Raw genomic sequence first — 14,417 nt, forward strand, 5'->3', positions numbered from 1 at the left:
TTAGGGACCGGCTGGTAAACTATGTGCCAGGGCGGTCTCTCCGCTCCTCGGAGTACCGGGCTGCTAGCTTTCCCCCGTTTTAATACTTTGTCCAATGGGGGCAGAGCCTGTTCCACAATGATTTCTCAACTATGGAACAAGCTACCCACAAGTCTTTGAAAAGAACCCGTCCTCCTCCAATTCAGGAAGAAACTAAAAAACACTCCTTTTTGTCAAAGCCTGGGGCATAACCTAAGCCAAGATTTCGTGGCACACTCCAGTAGATGTGCCAAGGTTGGGCTCTCTCTCGGTGCTTAGAGATCTGTCGGTAATAATGCGCTTTAGAAATCCCAATTAACATTAACATCAATGTAAACAGTGTTTACACTACATAGACAGTTTTGTAGATAGTGAAACTCCTATCAGAAATATACCACAGAGTATTAAAAAGTATCTAAGAACAGAGTACACTCTATGCAAAACTTGTTCAAAGAGAGACTAATAACGTAAAATAACCAAGGTCTCAAGGTGCTAAAGATTATACTACCTGTAGCCTTCATACTGTGGTGAAAACTTTACAGATAGTCCATCTTGTGAAGCAAAACAAGCGCACGTACATACCTCTAATGCGTGATGCCCACAGTCTTCTATGTTATGCAGAAATTGTTGTGACTAGACAATTCTCTCTAATAATTCAAGGACACTTGCAATACTTAGGATATTATATGTAGAATCTTTGCTCTGTTGGAAAGTTTTTCTGCAGTTCCAAAAACCTTTTTGTTGAACTTGCTGTCAACTGCACATAGAGTTACTCTTTAATAGAAAAATGTATAACAAGTGCAATACCTCTACACAACTATAATGTGTTAGGCGCACATGCATTTTGTAAACACTGACACCCATTAGCTAGACACAGGCTGTACAAAATTAGGTAGAAAAGTAATATGGTATTTATTTGCCATTAAGTAAACTATAAAACAAACCAACACACTCTTTGGATAATGTTACCAGTGCTGTAATTTGAGATGCAATTATAGGGTTATTTTAACCTTTGGTTATATATCTCACAAAGCCTGACATTTCTTAGACATATCCTTGTTTCGTAATAAAAGGAATTTACTTTTTAATAATTAATTTTTAGATAGTCGACCAGTACGCAGGCTTCTTTGTTTAACCTAGGAAGTATTTATCATTGTTGTAAGCAAGCAAACCACCTGTTTTTATTTGACTTAAAATGGAACTATATTATAAATCTGATCTTTAACAGAGTTCCACATTCTTTCAGTAGATTATTTCTTTTTTAAATTCTTGAATTTTACTAAGAAGTTGTGTGGGTATTGTCAGCAAGTATGGAAATAGCATTACTTTTGTATCGTTATGAGACCTAAATTTAAACCGCATGAGGTGTTACTGGGATCATTGTTCAAGAAATAATTTAGAATTGCTTTATGCTGTACATTTGCTTCCTCCATTCAAAGCAACATCAGAGATCATGTGCCACGTGGAACTTAGAAATGCAATGTCTGACATTTTTAAATTTAACAAAATCATAGCATGGTCAGAAGTTACATAAAACGGAACAAGGTAAACAGAATGTAAAAACTAGAAGTCAGAAAGGAGTCAAGAGTTGAATGTGTTTTGTGAACATTAGACAAAAAGTAATATCTTTGGAAAAGGATAACTTAAACACCAAATTGTGTGAATCAGATGATGCAGGATCTTCGTGGGTTTAGGCTATTAAAAGGTACATTTTGGCAATCTTTCCAGTATTTGGTCTATAACTGAATTAAAGTTCCCACCTACAACAACTGGGAGAGTAAGGTTTTGATCTTTGGCTTGCATGTACCTTTCTGTGTATGGCAGCTGTATAAGTACAGTACTCTGAATCTGCAGGTCCTGCACTCATTTAAAAGCAGGGAAGTCTGGTGGTGCACGCAGAGCATTGGTGCAGATTAGAGAAAGGCTTGGTATCTTCAAAAGGACCGGAGTATAATATAGAAAAATACATTTCCCATGATGCCACAGAACACACAATGTGTGAAAATGATGGCGGCCATTTTGAAGATATTGAGTACAATATACTCGTGATATAAAGCGTCCTTGCCAGGCAATCAAACTACATTGTTGCTGCAGTGAGGACCTTGCAAGCAGAACTCATGAAAAAAACAGCCCAGCCTGCTAATTAAGAAGCTTTTGCTAGGTAGAATTTATATTGCTACACTAGAATTGAAAAGCATGGATTGTAGATTTGCTAAATACATTTAAAGGGGATATGTAAGTGATAAAAAAATTGACCTTGTCTGATGTGATCACTGTTACCACACTAATTGTAGTCTCTTTGGATGATTTTCATTGAACATAAGTAGCTCTTATTACAGAAATGTTTGGAGACCCCTGGTCTGGGCATAAACATATCTAGAGGTATCCTATTTGGTGTAGCAAGCAGTGTATATATATATATATGGTATTAAAGATAGTAATCTTGTCTCTAGATATCCACTATGACCCAGAAGATATAGATTAGACATCAGTGCACAGAATCGTGATACATCAAAGTGGCGATAGCCAACAACGCTGTTTCTTTACTATATAATTCCTCTTACCCCAGGGCTTCGGATAAACAACGAGTTGCTATTGACAATCGTTTCCTGTGGATACAGAAAAGTGCGGAAAAAAACATCACCCACTGAATCTGGAATTCTGGTAGTGCATTCTGACAGGGATCAGTAAATTGTGTGTGTAGAATGTAAGACTGCTAGCTTTGAAGAATTCATCTATTTTAAATTTCCAATCAGTGACATTAATTAATCAGGCAACTGCTGGAGGGAAAAAAACTTGGATATGAAGTAGTGCAATATATTGCTAAGGATACATTTACCATGGTGATATACTAATTTAAAACATTACCTTCCAGAACAGATGCTTTATTACAAGTCAGTACTTTTTTATATACAAATATATTTGTATGTCTAAAGCCATAAAAATGCAGTTGAAGACTTAACACACAAACATACCTCAGTGTAATATATATATAGTGCACTTTAAGTAAAGAGGTTAGCTTCTACAAGTTAGTACAGTCAGCAATATTGCACAAGGGGTGTGTAATTTTATAAAATATATGCTCGTTCATGGGATGGAATGCTTCTTAAATCTACTGGTCCTGTAAAAAAATCCACTTGTTCTTTGGTTGGAAATTTACTCCCGATAAGGGCAGAAGTAAAATGTTTACCAGGGTGGAGAAAAGGGATTGTAGGTAAAGTGAACTTTCAAACACTCAGTAGATTTTCGCATGAGCAAACATACACATGCATATTTGCTCATGCTAAACGCAGTTCACAACCTTTTTGTACAAGTACAGTTTCCACGCCTACTTCTATAAATTCATGAAAGTTGTTGTTAAAATATATAGCTTCATATATAGTTGACTTCCCTGTGAAGGACGGTATTGCGCTCTATCACAAGGAGCACATTGGGACAAAAAGTAGTTTCTCTTCAGTGCCACGCCCTACTAGGGTAACCTGTGTTTTTTGAGACAAAAAACATTTTAGCTTTTAGTCAATTTTTTGAGGGGTGCACCCCACAACAATCAAGTTTTTCAAAATCTATATTGAAACAAAACACACATTAAGGGTGTCAATTAGCTCAAGACCTGTTGCTTTGTTAACATTGTTTATATTCACCAAAATCTTGCTAATGCTGATTTTAAACAGATTTTCTATTATTAATATTTTTTTGAAATACTAGCGTGTTTCTAACATATTTTACTAAATGATGCCTCAAAGAAATTGTACCTAAAATTGCAGATTAGCTAAATGCTTTTCTTCTCAAAATCACCTACTGTAAAACCATCAGTCTACCGGCTGGCTGGGACTCGAACCGCAGATCCTCAATGGAGAGCAGCTCTCTCACTTTTTCATATACCGGAAGCCGGTGGATTCCTCTAGCAAAAGCTACGCACATCCGGGAGCGCCGGAAGTGACGTCATTGTTCTGCGGCAAGAACGAAGACTTCCGTGAGTGCAATGGCCATTAAAGGGACAGATGGATTGGCATCGGTCTCTTTATTTTTCCAACTCCACTTCCTTCATCGATTCCAGCGTATACTCAGGTGTTGCAGCTGTTAAAAAAGAGCAGCATCGATCCTCCGCTCTCGGTCCCAGACCAGCTTCCTCATTTTTTGGAAAGCACGCGTTTTCATTAAGGGGGCAAATTCAGACGCAGCTCCCTGCATGTGTGTGCTTCGTACGTGTTATAATGAATGCCTGCGTTGCAATGTGTGTGTATTATGCGTGTTTGATGTTTGTCTGTATCAGCCTGCCTGCTTGTTTAATATGCACCTTTTGTGTTTGAGCATGTGTATTTTTGTGTATGGCTGACGTAGTGCGTGCCTGTGTAAGTTGTGGAAAATTGCAAAAAGCCTAAAAAATTTGTTTTACAGCAAGTTCTTCGCCGTAAGGAAAAATAAATTATTGCCCGTATATTGTAGGTCCCATGTTGGTTCCAAGTGCACCTGCGTGTATTCAAGATTCTCGACCAAATGGAACAGTTTTCGATCTACTGAAAAGTTGTCAATCAAAGAAGGCTAAACACATTTATTTATGTGAATATTGTATATTGTTGAGCATTACTTGTGTCCTTGCAACTTGTAGTGAGCTTTCATTACTAAATGAATGTGTGCTCTATTGTCGAATCCTGGTCACGTTCCCCAAGCTGTGTAGTGTGCAGAGCAGCACATCAAAACACTGGCAGTTTTCATGGATGCGTTTCAAAGCATAAGGATAAATGCTTCAAATAACTTAGCCGTTGTAATGCTGGTTCCTTATTTTGTTTGCTATTTGTGTAATTGAAAGGCCTGGTTGCCCGTGGCGATTGAAGTTTACGCCCTATTTAGGAAACGTACTCCGACGCATTCCAACATCTTGCAATATCTACTTTTACAAAACAGGCTATCATTCTGGTTTCGTTCCATGTGCATGCAATGTTTTTAACTCGTTTGTATATATTATTGAGACAGGGCCAATTACGTATTCCCTATTTGCGCTAATTTACCTTGACCGCTAAGATCTCTGTAAAAATGAAGCAGGTCTTGTTACATCTGCCACTATCAATCCCAGCCATATATTATCCAGTTACAACATGACCTACTGCTAAAGTACTGAGGCAGAGGGACCGAGCCCTGAGATAAATCACATTAATATTTCCTATTCCTTCTCTTTCTCTTTCTCTCTCTCTCTCTCTCTCTCTCTCTCTCTCTCTCTCTCTCTCTCTCTCCTTCTCTCTCCTTCTCTCCTCTCCTTCTCTCTCTCTCCTCCTCTCTCTCTCCTTGCGCGCTGTCTCCCTTCTAGCATTCAACTGCCTCGGATCATGTGTTAAATATTTATAAGGTGAAAGCACGCACAAGTTCCAGTAACACGTGCCTTCCCCATTGATTGAGATCTTATAAGAGGTTTCCCCATGCCCTCTTCTCGTTTGAACTGCGGGTACTGCATGTGTCAACGAGGTATGGGATCCCTTTATGTTAAATTGCATCACTTACCAAACACCTCTGGCAAAACACTTATAAGGTCCCAGAGGGGAGACCTATTGGCTATGCCAATGCTTTTGCTTTATGTATTTGCCATTGTAATGCCTTTTGTTTCATTTATAAAGCCATTACATATTGCACAATTAACGTACAATACTACTAGCAAAGCTAATATCTTTCGCTTAATAAAAGTGAAACCTATTGCATTTTTATCGCTTGTCCTTTCATGTTGGGGTTGCTGGTGGGCAGAGGGTAGCAGGCATCTGACTCTCTATGCATCTGTGGGGATAAGTAACTTGATTTCCCGTCACAAACCCCAGTGTGAAAGTTCACTTATTGATAGTTCTTCTATTTCTCTCATAATGCCTCTATTTTGCTATTACTATTTGTCCTGAGCAGCAAGACCTAAGCATACACTCTGGCTCTCTAAAAATAAAGTTGATTATTAGGTAATTTCCTCAATGGCCTTCAGTGCATGCCCAAACACTTCTTTGTAGTCCAAAATCTAGGCATATTAGGTAGAAATTGCACCAGATCAGTGTACTTTTTGGGGTGCTTTTCTCCAATTAAGTCTGTTAATCAGTTTGATATGCTTTGTATTTTACCTCTGAAACTTAAATCACACACAAACTAATTCCTGATTTTTAGGTTTCGCCTCGTCGAAAGCTGCGCTCTGCGCAGCTTTTCGGCGCAGGCGAAAACCTAATGAGAATAATAGTGACTTGGGAATCCGCCCCTCTGTTCCATTGGCTAGCTCCATAAATTGAGGCTAGCCATTGGAACAGAGATCTGTCCGTCATGGCCGGACCAGATTCGTGGGCGTTCCCGCGATTTCTACCCTCTCCACCCTTTTCTGATCGTCATCGCTGCAGTGGGTGTGTTTATTATTTTTTTCTTTCTGCGGCATCCTTCCTCACACCAGCCGGACGGCTCTCCCTGTGAGGACGCAGACCTGACCCGCTCCCTACTCCGAGCCGACACAACAAACCGCCTCCTCTCCCGAAGCCTCTCCCCTCGGACTCTGCAAGCGGAGGCCCGCATCACGGGCCGCATATCAATGGAGTGCATTCCATCAGGACCCGGACGCCCTCTGAGCTGGAGTGCAGCCAGAGCAACAGGGCGCTGTGTTTAATCAATCCCCTCTTCATCGAGGTGCACAACCGGGGCTCCGGGGGAAGTGCGAAGAGGGCTTCTGAGGTGAATGGCACGAGCAGGCCTCGCTCGCCTCCTCCGAGACCACCTCCACCTGAGCCCGCAGCTGTGCAGAGCCGCGCGGCCGGAGGCAGCAGGCATGCCAGAAATAGAGAGCCGCCAGCTGCGCGTGAGCAGCGACCCCCCCGGGCGAAAAAGCAAGCTCCGATCCCGCCACCGCGTCAAAAGAAGCAGTCCGTGCTCATCGAGTGGGACACGGGTGCGAGGATCGCTTCGGAGCCTCTCTCTTGCCCCAACGCCACGCTTCGGCTGCAGACTGTGAGGCGAGACCGAGCAGGAGCCCCCCCAGATATGGCCGGGAGTCCGCAAACGGTGGTGGGCAGTCGGAAGCGCCTATCAACATACAGCGGCTCAGCGACTTGTTCCTATTGTAACGCACCGTTTGCTACCTCTTGTGTTTTGTTTGCTCTTTATACATGCACAATTGTCACTATTGCCCCATGTAACGTAACGTTTGCTTTTGTAACATGCTCACTTGTAATGTTCACATCATGTATCATTACTGTTCCTATTGTGAAGCGCTCTGACGCCGGGTAAAGTCCGCGCTATATAAAAACGCATAAAATAAATAAAAGAACATGTCCAACCTGGCCCCTGTCACCGATAGTAGTTGCGTGGTCCAAGGACACCTGGAGCAAATCAGCCGGCCGCACCGACTCGCGCCTGAAGTGCAATTTAAACAGCGGTCTAAACGTTTCTTTAACTCTTCAAAATGCGCGGTGCTGCTGCCCGGTGGAAAAGAAGGGCAGTCGGGTTAAAAAGTCTCGAATGTCTGCTTTTTGTACAACCGCCAGATGTGCAACCCCCTCCCCCCCAAGCAGATTACCTCCCACAAACACCAACACCCCCCTGAGAAAGCATGCACCATTGAGAGAAACCAGGGAAGACGAACAAATATATATTAAGCAGCGACAGCATGGGTTAATTTAATGTATTTAAGCAATAAACCTCCGCCTCCTCCCCCCACACAAAACACCCTTTCTCAATCATATCTAAGTTGTTCCATTTCCAAGTCATGCGCGAGTAGTTTATTCAGCCTAGTTACACAAGCTTTCTGGTAACTTTTTTCTTTTCTCCTATATAACACTAGGACTACAGGACCCATAAGGCAATGAAAAGTCACAGGAAAGATCAACCTGCTGACGTCTAATATTGGGCAGCTTGCTGAACTTCATCTGAAAATGTAGTAATGTCAATAAACTTAGACACAATACCTTGGGTGGAAGTGCAAAGATGATTGGCAGGAGGAGCAGCGGGGTCCCGATCAGAATCAGGTATTTCTTAATGCATCAGACCTTCTTGCAGAGTGCCAAGAGGGTGGCCATGGCGGGGAGGGAGCAGGGCTGACAATGAGCAGCGGCTCTGACAGCATCTCGTGTTTGTTGGTGTCAAACACGGGACAAGAAATGAACTTGGCCGGCACAGCTTCCCATTCACAGGTTCCAGTCAAGTCACTCCCTCAGTGTGACTTGAAGATGTGAAAGAGTTAGGGACGGGGGTGTAGTCCAGCCAGTGTGTACATGCAGGCTCCGCCCCCGGCTCTTTTTTTGTGTTACTGTCCAGCGTGGACGCTCCGTGGATGGACATGTGGCGGGTCACAGGATCCATCTCAGGCGGCCAGACAATAGCAGCTTTCTCTGAGCTCTGTGTATACTAACGAGCACAGAGGGGGTTCTAGCTTAGCTATACAAAGTCCTCTGGTATATTTACTTTCTAAGTTGACGATTTCAGTACTACACCCAGGAGTTCTATTCAACTGGACCAAGTGGGCCCATGTCATGTGCCACGGCAGATTCTAGTCCTAGCTTGTTGCATCCAACCTAAGCAACCTGGGGGGGTGCGGCCCTGCATCTCAGCAGAGCACAGGTAGCAATACAAGCGCTGGATGATACAACTCTGCTTCCGACATAGGGGTACAGCCCTGCATGCCGGCCACCCACGTGCAGAGTGATGCAACCGTGCTTCTTACCATGGCGTCTCGACCGGCATCGCGTACTGCCCCAGTTCCTCCACTCTTGTGCCAGGTCTTCCCAGCTCCTTCGCCCACACCCAGAAGTTCTGTCACAAATACAACTCCTCTCCTCCCTCGTACACACAAACCCAGCAGTTTCACCGCAGTTCTGCCTCCTCTCTCAAGGCCACCGAGTACAATCAACTATAGACAAACAGGCGGTTTTTCGTTTTAACCGCATGCGCGCTAGCGGGTTTTCCCGCTGCGCTCTGAAAATTCGAAAAACGCGTGTTACGTGACAAAGCCAGCTCGTCATGCGCGTAGCGCAGGTAACACTCATGACGAGCTGGCTTTGTCATCCGCATTTAAGGGGTTAATGTATGTCCAGATTGCAATTTATGGTGGTGCAGTGTATGACTGGGTGTTCGAGACCAAGTGAGTTGGGAAGGGAGCATGTATTGTATTGCCCAGTCTTGAATACACTACCTCCTACAGGGACGCCTGCTGACTCTCCTCTTGATACTCTTCTGCAGGAGTAAATGCACAAGCCAGTTTTCATCGTAGTGTAAAATGATAACTGAAATAGTTGCAATACAAATCGCATTTGCGAGAGATTAAGCTATTGCCATTGTAAATGACAATGCCATTTATTTGTCTGTTTTCAAAACCAACACATAAATAAAAAGTTTGTCATTCACAATGCCAATAGCTCAAACTTTTCCAAAAGCGAAACCGTTGCATTGTAAATGCTTGTTATATCTAGCAGGACATAATCATGGTTTCATTCAACGTCCTGTTTTTCACTTGCGATCATTCTGTGTGTGTTCGAAAAGATGGTGACTTCCTGCTTTTGGACAATCCCGGGGAAGTTCTTTGTAAATGGCTGGTCTGCCAATCACCGAAGAGAGAGATTTTAAAGCTATGATTCTGTTCCAATCATCTGGTAAGCACAATAAGTAAACCGTTATAATAAGTTTTCAACTGCAGGATAACTGTTTCAGTAAAAACCTACATTTGTGATTAATTAATCCAATAATGGACAGTAAAAATGAACATGCATGTCCCCACATATGCCTTGGATTGCTCTCCAGAGACAAATGTAACACTTATGAAAAGGACTGAAACGTTTAGCTTGTGGCACTACTATAAGGCAGCCATTTTAGGATAAACTATTTTATTTTGGCAACTTTTTTCAGGAGGTTCAAGTTCAGGCTTACAATGTGTACTGTCTATTAAGGAAAACTTACTTGGTTATGGATAAATTGTACATTTGTCCTTTATTATCAATACCTCTTTATTTATATATTATGGCTAGAGCGTGAAGATATATTGCAAGTGGTCAATGTGTTCTTTTCTGTTTTGAAGTTTATATGTAAATATATATTTTTTTCTCTTGCTTTTTTTTAGTGAAGAAACAGTGTCTAATGATTCAGGATATTTTTCAAGAGATAATTGCAAGCTATTCTGGCACAACAGAGGGTCTAAAAAAGGTGCTACTTCAAAGGGCAATTGAGAAAAAGCAGATGTTAATGGACTGTGGCAATCGGGGAAGCGCTGTTAGACTTAAGAGGGTGTTACGCGAACTACAAGAGGAAGAAATTGCAGAGAAAAGATGCAAGGCCAAAAAAGCCAAGCAGAGTGGACTGGATTATATAAGAGTTGGTAACAAAGCTTATGCTGAAAGCACAACTTCTCAGCCTGGTGATGCAAGTTTGCGGATGAATTTGCAGAAACTTGAAAACCTGGCCCTTTTAGCAGGGATGGCTAGTGTCCTTCATCAAAAATCCTCAACTAAAAATGACGCATCAGACCGTGAAAATGAACTTGTCTTGGAGTCCCCGCTTAAATCCAAATATCAAGGACAAAAACATGCCTCCCTTTCACCACGTCATCCTAGAGTAATCAACAATCATTCTAAAAATATAATGGGGCCATTCTGATGTAATCAATAGCCATCCTGAAGCTGTCATAGGATCATCCAGGAATAATCCACACTCATCCAGAAATTGTCATGGGATCATTCCAGAGTAATCCACTTCCACCCTAGAGCGGTTATAGGATCATCCTGGAATAATTGACAGTCATCCTTAAATTAGCTAGCACCCATCCTGGAGTAATTCACCCTCATCCTGAAGTTGTCAATTAGTATTCGTGGAGTTGTAAAAGGTAATCACTCCCTGCCAGTAGAAGTCATCAGAACACCATCCTACTGTAGTTTTTATGATGAGTCTAGGTTCGTCATCACATTTACATTTTTTGTCCTACAGGCATACTTCAGGATGGCTTGGGATGACTTCCCCAGATAATTGCAGGAATAGCCTGACTGTAATCATCAGATGAGTCCAGAATGACTCCAGGATGATCTTCCTTTTTGACATGGGTCAATGGGTTGCTTCTTGCGTTGCAGAGATCCTCAAGGGAGCTACAGGTCCTTGTACTATTACTGAGCGTTTGGTAGCTGCAAAGAGATGCTTACTCTATGTATTCTCAATATATGTAATTATTCTAATGTTGCTAAGAATGGTGCCTCTGTGCAGTGATAATGACTTTCAGGCGCTTTACGAAGTGCTATATATATAAAAATCAGTATTAGTCTAATTACTCAAACTGGCAAATACATATGTTTACAGTACTTGACGTATATTTTACACGCAACCACGGCTGGGAACAGTTTTTAAAATTGCCCCATGGATTAGTGATCCTGCGTTTCAAAGCAGAATTAATGCCCTTTTAGAGCTCCGTATTGCTCGAAAGGGTGTAATATTTATGTCTTTACATGTAATCCCATTACTTGATGCTCAGTTGTGATAGAGTATCACGCGAGGTGTCATTCACTGAGCAGTGAAATGTCATCAATTTGCATACAGAAACTTTGCAAATGCCACACATAAGCAATTTGAAAATTGAGCAACTATGTTACAGGGTCAACAATGAGCAATGTAGACAATGCATAAAGGAGAGTTGTATTATATCCCCCTAGAGAAGACATGCACCCCCACCCTAGGCCCTGTATTACACGTAAAAAGAACTGTCTGAATTCAGCTTTCACCTCTAACCTAGATTTATCAGGAACTGAAGTCAGCGGCACCGTCCACGCGAAAGCTCAAAGAAAAGACAATCCCAAGCACCATCTACTTTTCAAAACACCTGCAAATTCCCGCGCGTGAATAGGATTGACCCTTCTGGACACCGTAGCCGAAGTCACATGTTGGGGAGAGGTGTGGCGCCGCGGCCAGGGCGACTGACGCTGGAATCTGGGGACCACGGTTCGATCCCCGGCTCCGGCGGCAGGTTAGCCCAGCACCATGTGACTCTGGGCAATAGCTCGCTTAATCTTCCCGACAGCCCCCAGCGCCTAGAGACCCTTACGGGTGATTGTGCGCTTTACAAATGTGGACTTTTTACAGCAGCGAGGGTAACAAAACCGCCATCTTGGCGTAGTGTGCCATTCGGTAAAACCAAATAAAAGTTTGACGTATTTGTAAACTACGTCATATATTTACGATTTATTTTAATACGAAATGCCAGAATTAGATATTTTAATGAGCAGCTTTCCAAATATAGCTGCTATCTTCATATTGTGATATTTTTTAAAGAGGGAAAAACTATTTTCTTTAAATAATTGAAAACATTTAACTTGACTGCTTCTGCTATTTATATTAAATGAATAGTTTTGAACATTAACAGACTTCGAGGCGACTATCAGGGAAAAATATTGCCCCATCCACAGTATATATGGCGTCCGTTTTTCGAAAAGTGGACCGGCTTCATTACCTGGGTTGATGGGATGCATGCCCCGTTTAAAACATTATTTCTTACTACATCTCTTTTAGATAACCATGCATTTTTCACTTTCGTCGTTCTTCTTGATACATGTTGCTGTAAAGATGTGCCTTTTCATAGGCATGAAGTATCAGGAGGCACTAGGTAGAGGTGAGGAATATATATTTTTATTTATAGTGCACAGAACGGGAGAGCGTCGAGCGTCCGGCGTTCTCTAGCACTTTCACTTTTTGCTCTGCTCACGCATGCACAGCCGCTCCTCATCTCGCGTCCTCGCGCACCACGTCGTGACGTAGGACGCGAGGACTGGAGCGCAACTCTACATATCTCCCTCTTTTTATTAACAACAGTAACAATGTCATTGAAGGTCCCTCAGGACGCTTAGCTTCCCCCCAGTTCAAAGTCTCGGAAGCGGTTGGGTCTTACTACCACTCTGCCTGCTCGTGTGCGTCTTACCGGAGTGGAGAGGGCTTCCCCGGTGCAGTTCTCTGCAGGGCTCACCATCTTGTCTCTCGGGGTACCCGGCTCTTCTCTTCTCGGGGTCACACTCTCCCCTCCATGTTGTTCCTCCATCTCAGGCATTTCTTGGTCTCCAGACTCCTCACAGCTTCCTTCCGCCCCCTGGTCCTCTTCTTCTTCTGCAGGGGTACGTCCCTCATTCTTTCTTTGTCCTGGGTCTTGTTGTGTCCTCTCGTTCTCCTCCGGGGGCCATTGTAGGATCTTGTTGCATTTAGACATGCGGTCTTGGGACCATACATTGCCGTCACTGAGCAGTGCTGCTCTATCGTACACTTCTTTCACTTGCAGTGGTGGACTGTATTTGCTGTCTCCTTTTTTTCTTAGTACCGCTAATTTGACTCTCGCCCATTCCCCTCTCTCCAGGGCTGTTTCCTTCACATTTCTCCTCCGATTGTAGTGCTCGGTATATATCCTCTGGGCCTTCTCTAGGTTGTGCTGCACCACTGCAGGGGACCACTTGCTAGTGATTGTCTTTTCCCTCCAGGCTACGTTGTGCGTGGTGAAGGGATGTCTTCCTCTCAGGATTTGGAAAGGACTGTACCCTGTGCTGGTGGGGGTGATACGGTAGGACCACATCATGCTTTGGACTTCTTTCTCCCAATCTTTACCCATCGTGATGGCTGCTTGGATGGACCCCATTATGACTCTATTGAACCTCTCCACCTGTCCATTACTCGACGGATGGTATACGGAGGTGTGTTTGATTTTGATTCCGTTCCTCTCCGCGTACTTGTACCACTTCTCTGAGGTGAATTGCGGCCCATTGTCGCTCAGAATGGTTCTTGGGATACCTTCCCTGAGGAAGACAGAAGTTAGGAACCTAAGCACTGTCTCAGCGTCCATCTCTTCCTGTATGTGTTCCTCCGGCCATTTAGAGTACTTGTCGATGAGGACGCACAGATATTTCGGCGTTCCTTGGGTGTCAAGCACGGGTCCCAGAATGTCTACAGATACTTCTTCCCAGGGGTTGCTTGGTCGGGTAAACTTCCCCAAGGCCTGTCTTAAGGGTTTCAGAGTTTTGTCCGCTGTTTGGCATTGATCACATTCCCTCACGTGTCTTTCCACTTGGATGTCCAGTTCTGGCCACCAGCACATTTGCTTCACTCTCATTTTGGTTTTTACGATTCCTAGATGTCCTTCGTGCAATAGCGCTAACAGGTGGGGGACAAGCGTTGTCGGGGGGGGACTACTTTATCACCCCTGTACAGGAATACCCCATTGTCACCCACAGACAGCTCCTCTCTGACTTCATAGAATTTCCGAAGCACTTCTCGCAAACGTTTCTTCTCTGGCCATCCGTGTATTATGTACTCCTTGACCTCGTAGATGTCCTTGTCTTCTTCATATGCTTGGGTCCACTCCTGATTGCTTATCACCCGTTCTGGGTCTTCCATCACTGCTACCATCTCCTCATTTTCTGCAGATGGGTTGGGAGCTCCTTCCATGGCTG

The 14,417-nt window shown here is 43.3% G+C and overlaps 1 protein-coding gene across 5 annotated transcripts in view; it reads right to left on the bottom strand.

Moving 5' to 3' along the window:
• The window catches only part of LOC144822129 (uncharacterized), a 113,456-nt gene extending 109,505 nt beyond the window's left edge, over nucleotides 1–3,951 (bottom strand). Inside the window, exons 1-3 of one of the 5 annotated variants that reach the window (XM_078679270.1) lie at nucleotides 3,818–3,905; nucleotides 3,409–3,497; nucleotides 2,583–2,626 (exon numbers count right to left, since the gene is read on the bottom strand). The gene's annotated coding sequence lies outside the window, so the exon portion shown is untranslated. Of the gene's footprint in view, nucleotides 1–2,582; nucleotides 2,628–3,408; nucleotides 3,498–3,770 lie in introns of all 5 variants that reach the window. The other 4 variants (XM_078679269.1, XM_078679272.1, XM_078679273.1 and 1 more) reach the window with 4 other exon arrangements.
• Between the last annotated feature and the right edge of the window lie 10,466 nt (nucleotides 3,952–14,417).

This window comes from Lissotriton helveticus, chromosome 3_1, assembly GCF_964261635.1.
Source record: "Lissotriton helveticus chromosome 3_1, aLisHel1.1, whole genome shotgun sequence".
NCBI classification, from domain to species: Eukaryota; Metazoa; Chordata; class Amphibia; order Caudata; family Salamandridae; genus Lissotriton; species Lissotriton helveticus.